Source organism: Cervus canadensis, chromosome 25 (assembly GCF_019320065.1).
Source record: "Cervus canadensis isolate Bull #8, Minnesota chromosome 25, ASM1932006v1, whole genome shotgun sequence".
NCBI lineage: Eukaryota > Metazoa > Chordata > Mammalia > Artiodactyla > Cervidae > Cervus > Cervus canadensis.
Window position 1 is genome coordinate 53,064,265 of NC_057410.1, and position 17,667 is coordinate 53,081,931.

At 39.6% G+C, this 17,667-nt stretch overlaps 1 protein-coding gene across 2 annotated transcripts in view; it reads left to right on the forward strand.

Moving 5' to 3' along the window:
• TSPAN8 (tetraspanin 8) overlaps nt 1-17,667 on the forward strand; it is a 278,039-nt gene that overhangs the window by 165,245 nt on the left and 95,127 nt on the right. The window contains exon 4 of one of the 2 annotated variants that reach the window (XM_043447173.1): nt 12,419-12,482. The exons of the other annotated variant lie outside the window; for it this stretch is intronic. The gene's annotated coding sequence lies outside the window, so the exon portion shown is untranslated. The remainder of the gene's footprint in view (nt 1-12,418; nt 12,483-17,667) is intronic. 2 annotated transcript variants of the gene reach the window in all.

The window sequence follows — 17,667 nt, forward strand, 5'->3', positions numbered from 1 at the left end:
GAAGGAAATGGCAGCCCACTCTAGTATTCTTGCCTGGAGAATCCCACGGATAGAGGAACCTGGCAGGCTACAGTCCATGGGGTTGCAAGAGTTGGACGTGAGTTAGAGACTAAACCACCGTCACTACCTGGAGAAGGAAGTGGAATCCACTCCAGTGTTCTTGTCTTGGAGATCCTATGGACAGAGGAGCCTGGCAGGGTATAGTCCATGTAGCCACAAAGAGTCGGACACGACTTTAGTAGCCGAGCAGACATGCACACTGCAACTATAACTACCTCAAGTGATATAGACCTAGAAAATGGAACAAATCAAGATTTGGTTAAATGAGATTCAGTCTCCCCAGCGACCTAGAGGAAGGATTGTGAGAATTTTCTACTGTGGACTTCTCATGTCCTGGTCTTATTTAGCTGCTCTGTGTCCCTCTTACACATGACTTTAGATCTTGTTTATCTTCATCCTTCCCGAGAACATCCAGAATGCCCAAAGAATGGCTGCTAATCCACAAGAGTAATCCTCCTTCTTCCCATCTGAACTTGGTAGTTGGGATGAGGATGGAAGAGTGCTTGGAAAAGGGAGGAAGTCCTTGGAAAATAAGTAATGACAAGCAAATAAGGGGATGATAACTTAACCACTGACTTTGGGAAGCCTGGGAAAATATCACAAATAAACCCAGGCATGGCTTTGGATGAGGTAGTAACCATCCTGGACAACCATGTTTGGGTCAGAAGGTATTTGAGGCTGTGACATAGAGACTTCAAAAGGAAGTCGCTTATAGAATAAAGAAGCTCTTATCTCTTTCTCATAATAGTCTTGGATTTAACAGTCCAGGTTTGGCCATATCTCTGCTTCATGTAGACATATAAAGTTATGCCATCTTGTGATCCATTATCTCCTAGAGTATAGCAGTGGCTGGTCACAGGCCGTAGCTTTTAGACTGTAGGAAAGGGAAGGATCTGTGTAAGAGCACGTTCCTGTGTCTTAAGCACTTCAGTAGGTGAGAAGATGGTAAACATTCACATCTGGCTGCAAAAAGGTCTAAGAAACATGTTATAGCTGAGCAGTTATGTTTTCAACTTTATATCTCTATTTATACATCCATCTATTTCTCTCCCTCCTTCCTTACACCCTCCAAACCAGAGTCTGTAACTTTCTTCTTAGATTTGATTTCCAGTGACCTAAAGAGTTGTGGGAGCCAAGAAGATTTTTTTTAAGAATATAGATAAAAATGTTAAGTATATCAGGTGCTGACAGCTGCCTGCATGCGTGCACGCTAAGTCACTTCAGTCATGTCTTACTCTTTGCAACGCTATGGATCATAGCCCTCCAGGCTCCTCCGTCCATAGAATTCTCCAGGCAAGAATACTGAAGTGGGTTGCCATACCTGCCTCCAGGGAATCTTCCCAACCCAGGGCTTGAACCCGAGTTTCCTGTGGTTCCTGCACTGCAGGTGGATTCTTTCTTTCTGAGCCACTGGAGAAGCCCAATAGCTGCCTACCCAGTGTCTATTTTCTTTCCATCCTTTTGAAGAAAACTCTAATTCTCCCAACTATAATAAAGGCAATTGCTGGAATTTATTCTACTACATTCTCAGTGTATTATGTTCTACTACATTTCACAAGGGAACTACATTGTCCTGTAGTCCAAGGATCCAAGGTTGTTAGGAGACACAGTCTAGCCAATGAGACATAAGTGATGCCTTTCTGGGAGTCTTTGTCTTCCTCTTTTTCTTTTATTCTTATTTCGGCTTACTATACAGATGCATCAATGTGCTGCTGGGAGGAACAGCGATCCTGACCAGAGACAACTAAAGTGAGGATGAAAGCCAAAATGTCCGGGATGGTAGAGCCGAAAGACGGAAACTTGGTGGCCTATTGTGTTTTTTAACTAATTATATAAACCTTTTCATGTTTAAGCCAATATATGGCAGACACTGTATTACTGGCAGTTCAATGGGTTTCTAAGAAATGGGAAGAGTGAGCAGAAAGAGAAAGAGAGAAATTGAGAGGGAGGGAGAAGTTTCCTTTCTACTTACTCCCATCTTCATGTATATGTGTGTGTGTGTGTGTGTGTGTATATATATGTATAAAAGGCATAGATATCAGTAAGCCTCTGATGGACATTTTCCATTTTACTCCATAGATCCATTTTTCATCCTTCATCCTTCATAGCCATCCTGGTGTCTTGGGTGGCTATCCATATGGACTGTGTCAACAATTTCCTTTCCCTGCATTCTTCCAATGGGTTTTGCTAGTAGGAGATGTTGGCAAGAGATCTGGAGAGCAAGAGGAAAGTAAGGTCAGGATATTTATTCCTTCTCTGTGGTGCTCCTCAACTAAAGGCCACACTCCTCTCAGATGGCCCTCTCCCCACAGCTCACTCTCTTGGTTCCCGTAACCACTTCCTCTCCCATCTGATCAGGCTGGGGTGTCGGGTGGTGATGGATCCCTGTTCTGCTCTTTGTTCCTTTTCCTAAACTCTGCCAATATTTTTGCAAACAATTATTTTGTGAGTTCTCCTTAAATTACCCAGTCTGAAAGTGCCACCTGATTTCTGCCTGGATCCTGGCTGACCCATTTCTGGAGAGTGGGATTAGACCCCTGCTTCCAGGATTAGAGTCACGTGGAAGCAGTGAGCCCTGGTGGTAGAGACAAGCTCTGGGAACCTCCTGTGCACCAAAGCAGCTCAGTTTTATCCTGTGATGCTAGGTTGAGAAAGACTTGGAAGACAAGAAAGAGAGATTAGAGAACAGAATCTGAAGACAGAGGGCCAGAGTCCAGCAGCAGGGAGATACCATTACTTCTGTGCCTCACTTTACTTATCTATAAAGTGGGATAATAATAATATTTGTCTCATAAAATTATAGTCAGGATTAAATGAAATATACATGTAAAATGCAAGAGTTCCTGGGACTTTATAAATAATCAATAGCTATAATGGTAATAATGTGTGTGTTAGTTGCTTAGTCATGTCCAGCTCTTGGTGATCCCATCAACTGTAACCCACCAGGCTCCTCTGTCCATGGAATTCTCCAAGCAAGAATACTGGAATGGGTTGCCATTTCCTACTCCAGTGGATCTTCCCAGCCCAGGAATTGAACCTGGGTCTCCTGCATTGTAGGTGGGTTCTTTACCATCTGAGCCACCAGGAAAGTCCCAACGGTAATAATAATTATTCTTAAATACCAAGGACCAGACAAGATGCTGGTTGCTTCGGGGGATTTCTGAGTGGACAAATGAAATCAAGGGCAATTGCTGTTCTAATGAAGAATCTGACTTCATATTTTGATATATTGACTGTTGACGGCTTCTGAGCCTGACCTCCTCCTTTCCCCTTCAGCCTCACCCTAGGACAAGCTGATAAGAAAGCCTGGGTATTCACCTTTTTGGTGCCAGTCAAACCATAAGCCCTTGCTACACAGGGATACCTTGCCCAGCCCCACAATAAAACCCAGGCCATTCTCATTTATTTTTTATTTCAGTCTCACTTGAGAAGCCTGTCCTGTTCTCCCCAGACACCTCAATCATGTAAGTAATAAGTCTTTTGTACCCTTTTGGTGTGTGTGTATGTGTCTGTGTGTATGTGGCAGCATCAGTACCAATATCAGAACCAAACCAGCTTTGGGTGAGAATCCATCCACCTCTGCAGGTGACATAATAGCCTTCCATTCAAATCACCTTGGCACTAAAAGCTTCGGCACCACTTGCTGGTATGGAAAACACCAAGACAGATTCAGAGGAAAAAGATGAACAAAACTGGTGTCTCAGTCAAAGCCTGGCAGCCAGTCTGGCTCTCTGGGAAGAGTTCTCACCACTGGTCCACTACCCTGCTTCAGGCCCGCCTTGGGGCAAGAGAAGGAAAACCTTGAACTGACTGAAATTATTTTTCTTCCTGAAATGAATGGTCATCTTCCTACAATAGAAAACAAGTTGAAAATGAAATTCTATTTCTTTGCCATCTTGAATTGTAAACTGAGACTCACAGCCACTGTAGCGGGTTACCTGACGCTTTAGTCTCTGAGCAGGGCACTGTCTTGCCAGCCTTGGCGTGTACTCCCAACCAGGCAAAGCAGAGTGGGAGTCCGACAAGGAGGAAGACTCAACAGTGCCCAAGGGCTGAGAACTCAGTGCTAAATGGTGCAGCTTCACTTTCGCCTCCTTCTCTAGACCTCCAAATTGAGGACCACTGCCTGGGTGCCTCTTCCATCTTTACCAAACCCTTCCAGTGAGCATGCCTGTCCACTGATTCTTGGCTACCAGCAGTTTCCTCTTCCTCCTTTATGTCTTATTTCTCTTTCTTGGTAAGTTAGAAAAGTGTTCTGACATATGCTTATGTGGACAACCCACTTTTGGGTATGGCTTAGCCCAGAAGACTACTGCGGATAGACATGAGAGTCACTAAAGAAATTTTAAAAGTTCCAGTGGCTGGGAGCCCATCTCAGACATGTAACATGAGAGTTTGCTGACTTGGGACAGATAGGGATAGAGGAGGTAGGTTAGGAAACTGTCTAAAGAAGTTACCCAGCTGATTCCAATGATGAATCTGGTATAAACACGTTGAACAGATTAATTTTGTGACTCTGGATTATATTGGTCCAGGGACTCTTGACTCAAGGATATTATAACCCTACCATTTGCTCATTGCCCTGCCATTAGCATGAGTTGTTGGTATGGAATACTCAGCTTCATTAAAAATATGGTAAAGAAAAAAAATATATGGTAAAGAGTTAAGTCATCCATACAGAGAAATTCCCCTCAACAGAATAACTTTGATGTAGCTGAAGGAAACTTCTCATAGTTTTCTAATGAGTTAGCTAAAGAGAAAGAAAATTCAGACTATCAGTCCTGGGTTTCCTGGTGGTCCAGTGGTTAAGACTCTACACTTTCAATGCAGAAGGCACAGGTTCCATCCCTGATCAGGGAACTAAGAGCTCACATGTCATGGCCAAAAAAACAAGCAACAATTATCAGTCTTTTATCCATCTGCTACTAAATATTATCAGTAGGAATAAGCAGTACAAAATAAAATGACAGTGGTTGAACTTACACATGATAAAATTTGTTATAGATGAAAATCTGGCCAAAGAATCATGCTTTTATGCTCATTTTGAAACATGCAGATGTTAAACAGGGAAAAATTAGACTTGGCAGAAGTAATCAACACTGAATAAAACTGCCAACAACTACACTGGCATATGTTAAAATTTATTATTGCCTAAAATTGACAGAAGAATCCAATTTTTTGACAAAGTTTAGGTATGAATAATTTGACCTGAGACAATTGGATTTGGTACAAATAATAGCTATAAAAGAAAACTTGCAATTGCAGAAACTATAATCAGTAAAAATTTGATATGAGCAATAAGAAGAAAAAACCACATTGGATAACATTTTCATTTAAACCTTATGTGGAAAATAATTGATCCCAATGAAAAAAATTTCCATAAATTAAAAATTAAAATGGAAAAATAAATGGAAATATCTTAATGTCTGGGAATAAAAATTTATCAAAGAATTAAAGTAGCTCAATAGGAAGTAGGTCTAAAAATATTTTCTTAATGAGTGTTTTTATCCACATAAGCATAGTTTTGTTGTAAAGCTTTTAACTCCCATACACAAGGGTCGAAGATTGTCTACAAGATCAGAAAGGCCACAGGTTTGTGGGCTGTCTCATAGATACTGAAACCCTTGCCAGGTGGAAGAAGTTAACTACATGATGACCAGACTGTAGCCACAACACAAGTTGCCACAATCCTGAGAAATGACCTCAAAGAAATGGGGACAAACTGACCCTGGTATTGAAGATTAACTGTACTTAAAATAATCAAGATGACACTGATCAGACCATTGCATGACCAGTTTCAAGATAATTGTCAGTGCTCAGGAGACAAACCCTTTACAGTTTTTTTTTTCCCCTAGGCTTCTCTTTCCTTATCTAGTTTCTTACTAAGGGAACTGAACCGTAATTCTAATCTTGAAGTTGACAGAAGTAGCCATCTTTCACAAGGCAAATCCCACTATGAAAAAGAGAAATAATAACAAGTGTTGGGGAGGATGTGGACAAACTGGACCTCTCTACACTGCTGGGGAGATTGTAACATAGCACAGACACTTTGGAAAACAGCCTGACAGATTCCCAAAATGTTACACATAGATTACCATGAGTGTGTGCATGCTCAGTCGCTTCAGTTGTGTCTGACTTTTTGCCACCCTATGAACTGTGGTTTGCCAGGCTCCTCTGTCCATGAGATTTTCCCGGCAAGAACCCTGGAGTGGGTTGCCATGCCCTCCTCCAGGGGATCTTCCTGACCCAGGGACTGAACCCGAGTCTCTTATGTCTACCACATTGGCAGGCGTGTTCTTTACCATTAGTGCCACCTGGGAAGCCCATAGATTACCATATGACCCAGCAAATCTGTTCCTAGGTATATACCCGAGAAAACTAAAAATGTGTGTTCACATAAAAACTTGTTTACAAATGTTTGTAGCAGCATTATTTATAATAGGTACAAGTGAAAAGAATCCAAGTGTCTGTCTCTTTTTTAAAAAAAAATTTTAAAGGTATGTCTTCTTAATTGTTAGATTTATTTATTTATTTTTTCCATTTATTTTTATTAGTTGGAGGCTAATTATCTCTTGATGAATGGATAAGCAAATTTGTGTTTTATCCATACAATGCAGTGTTTGGGGGCAATAAAAAGAAATAAAGTACTGATTTACTACAACAAATATGAACCTTGAAGACATTAATCTGAGTGGAAAAAGCCAGTCATAAAAGACCACATATTGTATGATTTCATTTATATTAAAAGTCCAGAATATGCAGATCTATAGAGACAGGAGGTAGACTAGTGGTCGCTTAGGGCTGAAGGGCCTGAGGAGAAAGTGGGAAGGAAATGCTAATGAGTACAAAGTTTCCTTTTGGGGTGATTGAAATACTCTAAAATTGATCATGGTGATGGTTGCACAACTCTGTGAACATACTGAAAAAACCATTGATTTGTACATTTTAAATTAGTGAATTGTATGGTACGTGAGTTATATCTCAGTTAAAAATGCAAATCTCCTCAAATGGAATCACATTCTAAAACCTTGGAAATTCAACTTTTATCTCTAGGTATCAATCTCCTCCTCTGAATAATAGGAATAATCTCAATAACTTATAAGGATGTTGAAAGAATTAATGAAGCAATATATGTGAAAGTGCTTACATGTCATGCAGTATCCATGGTAGAAACAACTAACTGCCCAAGATGTGTGCTTTTCCTTCTATGGCATAGAAATGGCATGGGGAAAGAGATGCTCAGGCAGAGACTGCAATTTCCACAGCTTCCTGCATCCAGTTATTTCATCATCTAGTTCTGAACAATAGTATGTGAGCAGAAGTGATGTGTGTGGTCAAGGTGTTTAGGCAACTGCTCTGTCTATATCTCCCTCTGTTTCCTCTCCCAGCTGGGTGCTGAGCAACCGATAGGGAGGGTAGAGTCATAAAATGGGATATGCCTGTGTTTTTAAATCCCTCTAAGGATAAAACCCACTGTCAGCCACATATACCACACTGGACTGATTGTCTCAGTGAGAAATAAGGTTATTTGGTTGAAATATTTTTATTATAGCAGCTAGAGTTACCTTCACTAGTACAAAAATTTGAGTAGGTCCTCAATAAATTTTCAACAACAAAAAAATACCTTTGTCATTTGTTAGGACCTTTGGAGTTTTAAAATAAAAGCCAGTAGAGACTGAAAGAGGACAGTTATGGAATCTGAAAAATGGAGGACATGAATGGATAGGAGAGTGGCTTGGTACTGACTAGATTCCACCCAAAATCATATGAGGTGTTTACTGTACCATTCATTTCTCATCATTACTTAAGGCATAGATGCACTTCATCTACGCCTAGGGTCATGGAGAAGTCCTAGGGTCATGGAGAAGGGATCCTGAATCAGAGGATTCTGAATCCTCTGCACTATTTGTCAACCCTAATCTCTACAGTGAGCCTACATTCATGAGGAGGGAAACAGATAATAAGTCAAACAAATACATAAAGCATATGATATGTTTGATAGTGGTGACTGTCATGGATAAAATAAAGCAAGAAGGAAGTGTGGGAGCTCAGGAGTGGTATTTGGTTTTAAATAAGTTGGTTGAGGTATATGCATAGAGAAGGTGACATCTGAACAAAGGCTTGAAAACAGTGAGGAAGCAAGCCATGACTCCCAAACAGAGGGAAGAATGGTACAAAGACCCTAACATAGAAACATGCCAAATGCATTAGGAAAAAACAGGGAGGTTGATTTAATGCAGTTGGGGAAGGCTAGGCAATGGCAAGAAGCAAGAGGGAAGAGGTCAAAGAGGTAATGGAGTGGGACTAGATTGTATGGAGGCTTGGGAACTAGACAAAGAGCATAATAGGGGATCTACTAGAGATAATTGTCTGCTCTTCCTGACTCCAGCAGTGAATGCTGGCACAGTGCCCCAAAGAGAGATGGGTCCATTTCCACTTTAACAGATCTGGATCTATCGGAATATAGATATAGCCACACAATAGAAACCAGCAAGAACTCAGCTGGTGGATGGGATCCAAGATGCCCCATCATCCCACCCCTTATCACAACGAAGTCACATCAGCGCTGATGCAGCCCGAGATGACACATGTTGTAAGAGTGAGAGGGAAGGAGGAAGTTTGAAAGACTGACCATTTGCCAGATATAGACTGTTTAATCTGGAAGAGGTTAAGTTATAAGGATAGGAAAATAAAGATGCTATATATGTTTTGTACATCTTAGTTTTGGTGGATTAGATTTTAGGTTCCTTGGGCTCTGTTTGCATTTTTTTTCTTTTAATTGGTCAGGGTTAAATTTTATTTTATTTTTATATTTATCTTTATTGAAATAGAGTTGACTTAAAATATTATATTGTTTCAGGTGTGAAATGCACTAATTTGATATTTTTATAGATTATACTCCATGTGGATATTGGATATTGTGCTTGTGCTGCTGTGTTCAGTCGTGTCCGACTCTTTGCAATCCCATGTGTAGCCTGTCAGGCTCCTCTGTTCACGGAATTTTTCAGGCAAGAATATTGTAAGGGGTTGCCATTTCCTCCTCCAGGGGATCTTCCCGACCTAGGGATCAAATCTGTATCTATTTCTTTTCCTGCATTCGCAGCTGGGTTCTTTACCACTAGCGCCACGTGGGAAGCCCAAATACAAAGTTACTATAACATGTTGCCTATATTTCCTGTGCTGTACTTTACATCCTTATAACTTATTTATTTTATACCTGGTAGTTGTACCTCTTAATCCTCTTCACCTATTTTTCCATAGAAAACATGCAGATGTCCAAGAAGTGTGTGAAAAGATGCTCAATGTCACTTATTATCAGAGAAATGAAAGTCAGAACCACAGTGAGATATCATCTTGGAGACATCCTGTTGGAATGACTATTATCAAAAAGACAAGAAATAAGAGTTGGAGAGGATGTGGAAAAAAGAGAACTCTCATACATTGTTTGTGGGAATGTAAATTGATGTCTCCACAATGGAAAACTGTATGGAGATTCCCCCCAAAATTAAAAATAGAACTATCATATGCTTTAGCAACTCACGTTTGGGTATTTATCCAAAGAAAAATGAAAAACACTAACTTGAAAAGTTATCTTCATCCCTATATTCACTGCAGCACTATTTACAATAGCCAAGATATGGAAGCAACATGAATGTCCACTGATAGAGGAGTGCTTAAAGATGATGTGGTTTGTATACACAATGGAATACTGCTCAGCTATAAAAAGAATGAAATCTTGCCATTTGCAGTAGCATAGATCGATTTGTCTGCTTTTCTTTAATCCCTTTTTTTTCTATTCCTCATATTTGACAATTTCTATTATCCTATCTTAAAGTTTGCTGATACTTTCTTCTGCTTGTTCAAACCTGCCTTTGAACTCCTGTAGTGAGTTTTTTCATTTTGGTTACTGTACTTTTCAGCTCCAGAATTTCATTTTGACATTTTTTTAGATTTTCTGTCTCTTTAATGATATTTCCATTTTGTTCACACGTCATCTTTTTGAGTTTTTCTACATCTTCCTATAGTTTTTGAGCATTTTAAGACAGTTGTTTTGAAGTTTTTGTCTTGGAGATCTGCCATTAGGTCTTTACAGAGAGAGTTTCTGTTGATTTATCTTTTTTTTCTCCTTTAAATGAGCCATACTTCCCTACTTCTTTGTGTTTGTGCCTTTTTGTTGCACACTGGACATTTGAATCTAATAATGTGATAACTCTAGAAATAAGATTATCCCTCTTCCCCAGGATTTGCTGTTTCTTGTCATTCTTCTTCTTCTTCTTTTTTAAATTGTGTCAAATGTCTCTGTGCTGAGGATCAGGCTGAATTGTAAACCTAAGATCTTCTCAGGTCTTTTCTGATACTTTTCCTGGGTATGTATGGTCACTGTCCAATTTTTCCGTATATACGTAGTGATTTTTGAATGTCCTCATTTTTACTGTCTGGCTTATAAAAGAGGGAAAAGTGAAAAATGAGGTGGAGGGGACAGAAAACTGGGCCTTTAAATACCCTGGAATTCACTTCAGCTGGAGGGGCTTGCAACATTGTGTGCGGCAGCTGCCTGCCTTTCTGTGTGCCCCTCTGTGATCAGAAACAGCTATAAGTAAGCAGTGTAGATTTCCCATATTTATAGGACAGGGTCCTTTTTGACTTCTCTGACTCCTGTAAGCTATGTACAAGTTGCTCCAGGAACACCAGCACAGCTGCCCACCATGGGACTGGGAGTGGAGGATGGATAGCTGCTGCTATGCTAAGGGCTGAAATTGACCAAAATTAACTGAAATTTACCATCCAAGGCTTCCTCTGGAAATTGCAAGCCTTCAACAGAATCCAGAGTTCAAGTCCATCCAAGAGATTCTGCCAGTGCAATTGTTATTTGCATGGGAGACAGAATCCCGGTGCCCCTGACTCTAAGTTCACAGAATCCTCTATCAATAGATGAAATCCTCCGTGTTGAATAATATGTTGATTCTTATGTGCTCTATTAGTCAGTGTTCTCAAGAGAAGGAAAACCAGTAAGACGTGTAGGTAAAGAGACAGAGATCTGTTACAAGGAATTGCTCATGTAACAATGGAGCTTGGCAAGTTTCAGGACCTGCAGGGTGAGTGGGTGAAGCTGCAGACCCAGTAAAGCTAATGGTGTAGTTCCAGTCTGAAGGCCAGGAGGCTCACAACTCAGGAAGGGCCAGAGTTTCAGTTCAAGTTCAAAGGCAGGAAGAAGTCAATACACATATGGAGACTTTCAAGCAGGAAGAATCCTCGCTCAAGGGAGACTCAGACTTTATTCTCTTCAGGTCTTCAACGACTAGATGAGGCATACTCACGGTATGGGGGGCACTCTGCTTTACTCAGTCTACCGATTTGTTAATTTCATTCAAAAAACCCTCACACACAGTGGGTAATGTTTGATCAAGTATCTGGGCATCCCATGGCCAGTCAAATTGACACAAAAATTAGCCATCACACTTCAAGTACAGAAATCATATTTGGAAACGACTGGTCCCTTTAGAAAAGGTTGATAAAAACAAACCCCCAGCGAGTGCATCTTCTTAATGCAAATAGCTGTGGAATATGCCCAGTGCACTGTGATCCTAGCCCTGGACAAAAGAGATACTTTATGATTTTGGTGATGATGATGATGAAGTGCAAGTCACTTAAGTACTTGACAGTTAATATCTATGGAGAGAGGTATTTCCTTTAATGCTGTTTTATAGGCAAGAGGGAAATGCTGCAAACATATTTTGGAAAACATACAAGTTTGCCAGGGTCTTGAGTTACCCCATGCTCGAGTGTAGGAGTCACTTATGTTAATATGGGACATTCACACTTTATATAAGCAGGACTTGGGGAAGTCTCAAAATATCTGGAAAACAGACTTTGTATAAAGATGTTAATACTGGAATGATAAACCCCTCACTATGTCCCTGGGGAACAGTTGAGTGGACAAGCCTGGTTTAGAGGCAGCCTTTAACATAGTAAGAAGTCGTTAAACTTTGAAGTCTACTGTTGCAGGAATACTGGACAGTAAAATCAGGAATGGATGACATCTCACATTCTTTCCACCTTGTTTAAAGCTCAAGCACTTCTTACAATGCCAGACCAGGGAGCAAAGCCTGGACCTGAGAGGGGAGCTGTGGATAGAAACATTAATGAAATTTGCTTTGAGGAGTTACTCACCTGAAGCACAAAACATCTGGGAACCTTGTCACAGGCCATTCTTGATTGGTAAATTGAAGACGAAGTGCTTGGACACTAGTCCTTTGGCAATTACTCACTCGCCCTTTTCTCTTAATCTAGGTTGTAGAATCATATATTAGAATTGGAGACATACTTGGAGACTAATTAGTTTCTCTGTCTTTTCCAGTTCAGAACATGGGAACTCATGAGGGCCACATATCTCACCAAGGTAGAACCAGTTTCAAAACACTGTGAGTACATGCCTTCTGAGATGTTTCTAATTGATCCTTAGAGTAGAGCAGACCTTCTTTTCTCAGTCACACACATGCTTTTGGTAGAAGCGATTTCACTCTTTCTTCTACAACCATGGTTTAAAAATGTATATGATTCACACACTTCATTTACTTCTTCATTCCTCAAATACTTGTTGGTATTTAGCCACTATGGCAGGCGTTGGAGATTAAAAATGATAAAAAACAGGGAAGGACCGGATCCTTCTTGGGCTTAGAGTTTAGTGATTTTGTCAGTAGTTTTTATGATAATTCACCTATTACTTACACCTTTGTATTATATAATTTATCAGCATAAAATAAAAGAAATAAAATAAAATAAAAATAAAAGAAATGAAATTTAAAATTCCCTCTCTGGTTTCCTCTTTTGACTTCCTCTACTTTAAAAAAATCTTTTCACAATGTCTTATGTTTATCTTTTTACTTATGTTTCAATCACAGTGTACATTTTGCATTCAACTTTTCATTTATGAATCTTCTTAGCAGATTCTCCATGAATGTTGTATCATAAGCAGTTTCCCCATCACTGTCTTCAAAATGATAGCTTCTTTAAATACACATAGCTTGCCATATAATTTATTTAATTATTCTTTTATTTGGGGCATGTAGTTGTATATAATTCAATAATTTTATACATAAATAACATTGTGCAGTAGCTTCTTTTTTCTGTCTCTTGAATTGTGCCTTTCAGAAACTAAAGAGTTGAAATTCTACAAATTGGAGTGGTGAGATCTTTTTCTTCTGTGTTAAGCAAGGTGAAAAATAGACTGACGTACTTTTGGGTCACTCAGTTTATCTTAGGATCCCAGCTGGTTAGAAGAACCAGTGTGAAGCACAAAACCAAACTCACCAGTTTGTCATTTGAGGAATCACACAAAGATGTTTACCTTTTTTTTTTTTTAATTAAAAATCAAAAAGAAAGTAGAATAAATGATTTCTATGTATATACATTCATTGGATTATACATACAAAGAGATAAGATACATTAAAACAACTGACAAGGTTTAAAATGTACTTTTTGAAGTCTAAATCTTAAAGACATGGGAATACCAGACCACCTTACCTGCCTCCTGAGAAACCTGTATGTAGGTTAAGAAGCAACAGTTAGAATTGGACATGGAACAACACACTGGATCAAAATTAGGAAAGGAATATGTCAAGGCTGTATATTGTCATCCTGCTTATTTAACTTCTATGCAGAGAACATCATGCAAAATGCTGGGCTGGATGAAGCACAAGCTGGAATCAAGATTGCCAGGAGAAATATCAACAACCTCATATATGCGGATGATATCACTCTAATGCCATAAAGCAAAGAGGAACTAAAGAGCCTCCTGATGAAGGTGAAAGAGGAGAGTGAAAAAGCTGACTTAAAACTCAACACTCAAAAAATGAAGATCATGGCATCAGGTCCCATCACTTCATGGCAAATAGATGGGGGAGAAAGTGGAGACGGACAGATTTTATTTTTTCGGGCTTCGAAATCACTGTGAACAGTGACTGAAGCAATGAAATTAAAAGATGCTTGCTCCTTGAAAGAAAAGCTATGACAAACCTAGACAGTGTATTAAAAAGCAGAGACATCACTTTGCTGACAAATGTCTGTTTAGTCAAATCTATGGTTTTTCCAGTAGTCATGTATGGATTTGAGATTTGGACCATAAAGAAGACTGAGCACTGAAGAACTGATGCTTTAGAATTGTGGGGCTGGAGAAGACTCTTGAGAGTCCCTTGGGAAGCAAGATCAAACCAGTCATTCCTAAAGGAAGTCAGTCCTGAATATTCATTGGAAGGGCTGATGCTGAAGCTCCAATACTTTGGCCACTTGATGTGAAGAGCTGATGATGTTTTTCTGGAATTCCCTTGCTCTTTCTATGATCTAACAGATGTTGGCAATTTGATCTCTTGTTCCACTGCCTTTTTCTAAATCTAGTTTGTACATCTAGAAGTTCTCAGTTCACACACTACTGAAGCTTAGCTTGAAGGATTTTGAGCACTACCTTGCTAGCATGTATGCAATTATATGGTTGTTTGAACATTCTTTGGCATTGCCTTTCTTTAGGATTGAAATAAAAATTGACCTTTTCCAGTCCTGTGGCTATAGCTGAGCTTTCCAAATTTATTGACATACTAAGTGCAGCATTTTTACAGCATTATCTTTTAGGATTTGAAATAGTTCACTTGGAATTCCATCACCTCCACTAGCTTTGATCACAGTAATACTAAAGATGGTCCATTGGAGAAGGGAATGGCAAACCACTCCAGTATTCATGTGTTGAGAACCCCGTGAACAGTATGACAAGGACATGATTTAGTGACTAAAAAGCAACCAAATTCTAAAATGTGGAGTCATCATCCAAATGACCATTATCTCTTGTAATATAGAAAGAATTCTTTTTGCTCCATCTCATGTTAGATCCATTTCAGTTAATATTCCTTCCTTTGCCAACCATAAAGAAGATTGAATGCTGAAGAATCAGTGCTGAAGAATCAATGCTTTCAAACTGTGGTGCTGGAGAGAAGACTCTTAAGAGTCCCTTGGGCAGCAAGGAGATCCAACCAGTCCATCCTAAAGGAGATCAGTCCTGGGTGTTCATTGGAAGGACTGATGCTGAAGCTGAAACTCCAATACTTTGGCCACCTGATGTGAAGAACTGACTCACTGGAAAATACCTTGATGCTGGGGAAGATTGAGGGCAAGAGGAGAAGGGGACAACAGAGGATGAGGTGGTTGGATGGCATCACTGACTCAATAGACATAAGTTTGAGCAAACTCAGGGAGATAATGAAGGACAGGAAGCCTGGTGTGCTGCAGTTCATGGGGTCACAAAGAGTTGGACATGATTTATTAACTGAACAACAACAACCCTTGCCAACCATAGACTTTTTCTTCTTATAAAAATATTAGTAAATATGGACTTACTGGAAGAAAAGTCTGTGCCATTTCAAGTCTCTTGGTTTGATTCTCCAAGGGTTGTGGATGGGGAGCTTGGGGCTGATATTCCTGCTGGGAGCCCTTCTGAGGCTCTCATGGCAATGTATCTAATGAAGGACAAGTAAGATCTAATGAAGAGCAGGATACAGTGAAGCAGTTAAGTCGAGTCTGGCATGCTTCCTCTGGATTTCAGTTATTCTGGGCAGTCTGGTAGATTGTGAATTACCCGCAGCTGCTCACTTGCTCACTTGCTTGTCTGCCACGGCTGTCCTCTCCTTCTTACCCTGTATCCAGATGCAAACAGCTCTTTCTTTACAATTGTCAGCCATGGCTCATTTTGCCCCACACACATGGACACCTGCAGCGATAGGAATTTTATTTTTTTAGTTCTGGTGAAATACTGGACAGCTTCAGGAAGAGTGAATGGGAGGAGGGAAAGAGGGAATGAGAAGTGGTTAGATGTAGAAGGGGCCCATGTTTGCAAACTGGAAGGTGGACAGAACACTTCTAGGTGTTTTTCAGGGACCGAATAAGTCAGTGAAAACAAACACCCATACTTCTGCCTTGGAAAGCAGGGCATCATTACTAACCACTGAGGAAAAAATTATGATGGCGCCTTAAGGCTTTAGCATTCATCCATTTATAAAATATTTATGAACATCGACTTAATGCCAAGCACTATTCTAGACATACAGAAGGTGCTAAGTAAATGAGTATGCGTTTTACAAATGAGTATGTATTTGCGTAAATACACACATAACATGTCTCTCAGTCTAGTCTCTGTTCATGATCTCAAAAACTAACATCTTAAATGAAATTTTGCTGTTGAATTCAGCCTCCCCCTCCTTCAACATTGGGATTGGGGATCTTGGATTATCTCCTTGACCAAGAAACTTTCTTGGTTCTCATGTCTCTCTCTTTTATGGGGTGGAGGGTGGAAATACAGAGGAAAGAAATTCACATTTACTAAGTGTTCACTACATTCCCAGTACTGTGCATTGTCCTTTTACATAAATTATTTTATTTCATCTTCACCAGAAACATAGGAAACCAGCATCACTATTCTCATCCAGCTGATGAGAAAGCTGAAGTTAGAAGCATGAAGCTGCTTACCACTCAGCTAGGGAATGGCAGAGCCTGAACTGGATACAGACTCTCCCACTCCAGAGCACAAACTCATTTCATTACAGCTTTCTTCCTTACAGGCTTTTTCTTCCTGCTATTCAGAGAATATTCATGTTAGCATTAGAGAATATTAGTGATAATTTGGCTTAATACTGTAATTGTAGAAGTGGATGTATGATTGCCCCAAAGGCTTTATCCTCAATTGGAAATTAGTTCAAACCCATTTCACCATTTTAAGCTGTGGGGAAGTGTTGTGAAATAAAAGATGAGATATTGAGGGCTCATAGATAAAGTTGATATATCACAGAAATATTCTCTGTTTTCTGTGAACAAACTCTTTTGAAAGAGTTTGACCAAAGTATTTGGATGACTTGATACCCTCATTTCACACCCTAACTCCATCCATTAGTATTCAAACCATGTTAGTGATTATTCTTTGGGATATTGGGCAGGGAAGAACTGGCTAAGGCTCTAAAGAAACTTTCTATGGTTTAGGGAGCCATTAGGAAAAAACTTATTGTAAAAATTTCCTGAACTTTCAGGGCTGGGTTTCTGTGGCTGGCCGAGAGTCAGCCTCAGTTAGGATGCTGCCAAATTGAGCATCAGCAGCTCGTTTGCCTTGGAAGACAAAGAAATGAAAAACAACTGACATTTGTATACTTGAAATTATGAGCTGTTTCTCTAACAAGGAGACCAAACACTTTCAGCTTGTTTTACACTAAACATACACATTGAACAATCTAGTTGGTTAGCAGTTGGCTGTGCATATGTAAGGCACATGTGATCACATGTGGATGGATAAAACTCACATATGTTCACTTAAAAGGACACTGTCAAGTCATTTTATGACTTTTTTTTTTTTGTTCTCTGGGCTCCATTGTTTATAAAACCTTCTTAGAAGCTTAAAAATATGGTTTCTTTCCCTACTTATTTTTGTTCTCCTTTTTTTTTTTTAAGTATTCTGAATGACACTCACATAAATGGGGCTGGTTCTATTTAAAAATAAATCCTACTTAAGCATATACAGTAATACATTGCCCAGTCAGAAATGAGGCACTAAGAAGTAGACAATCCCTTGTGAAAAAA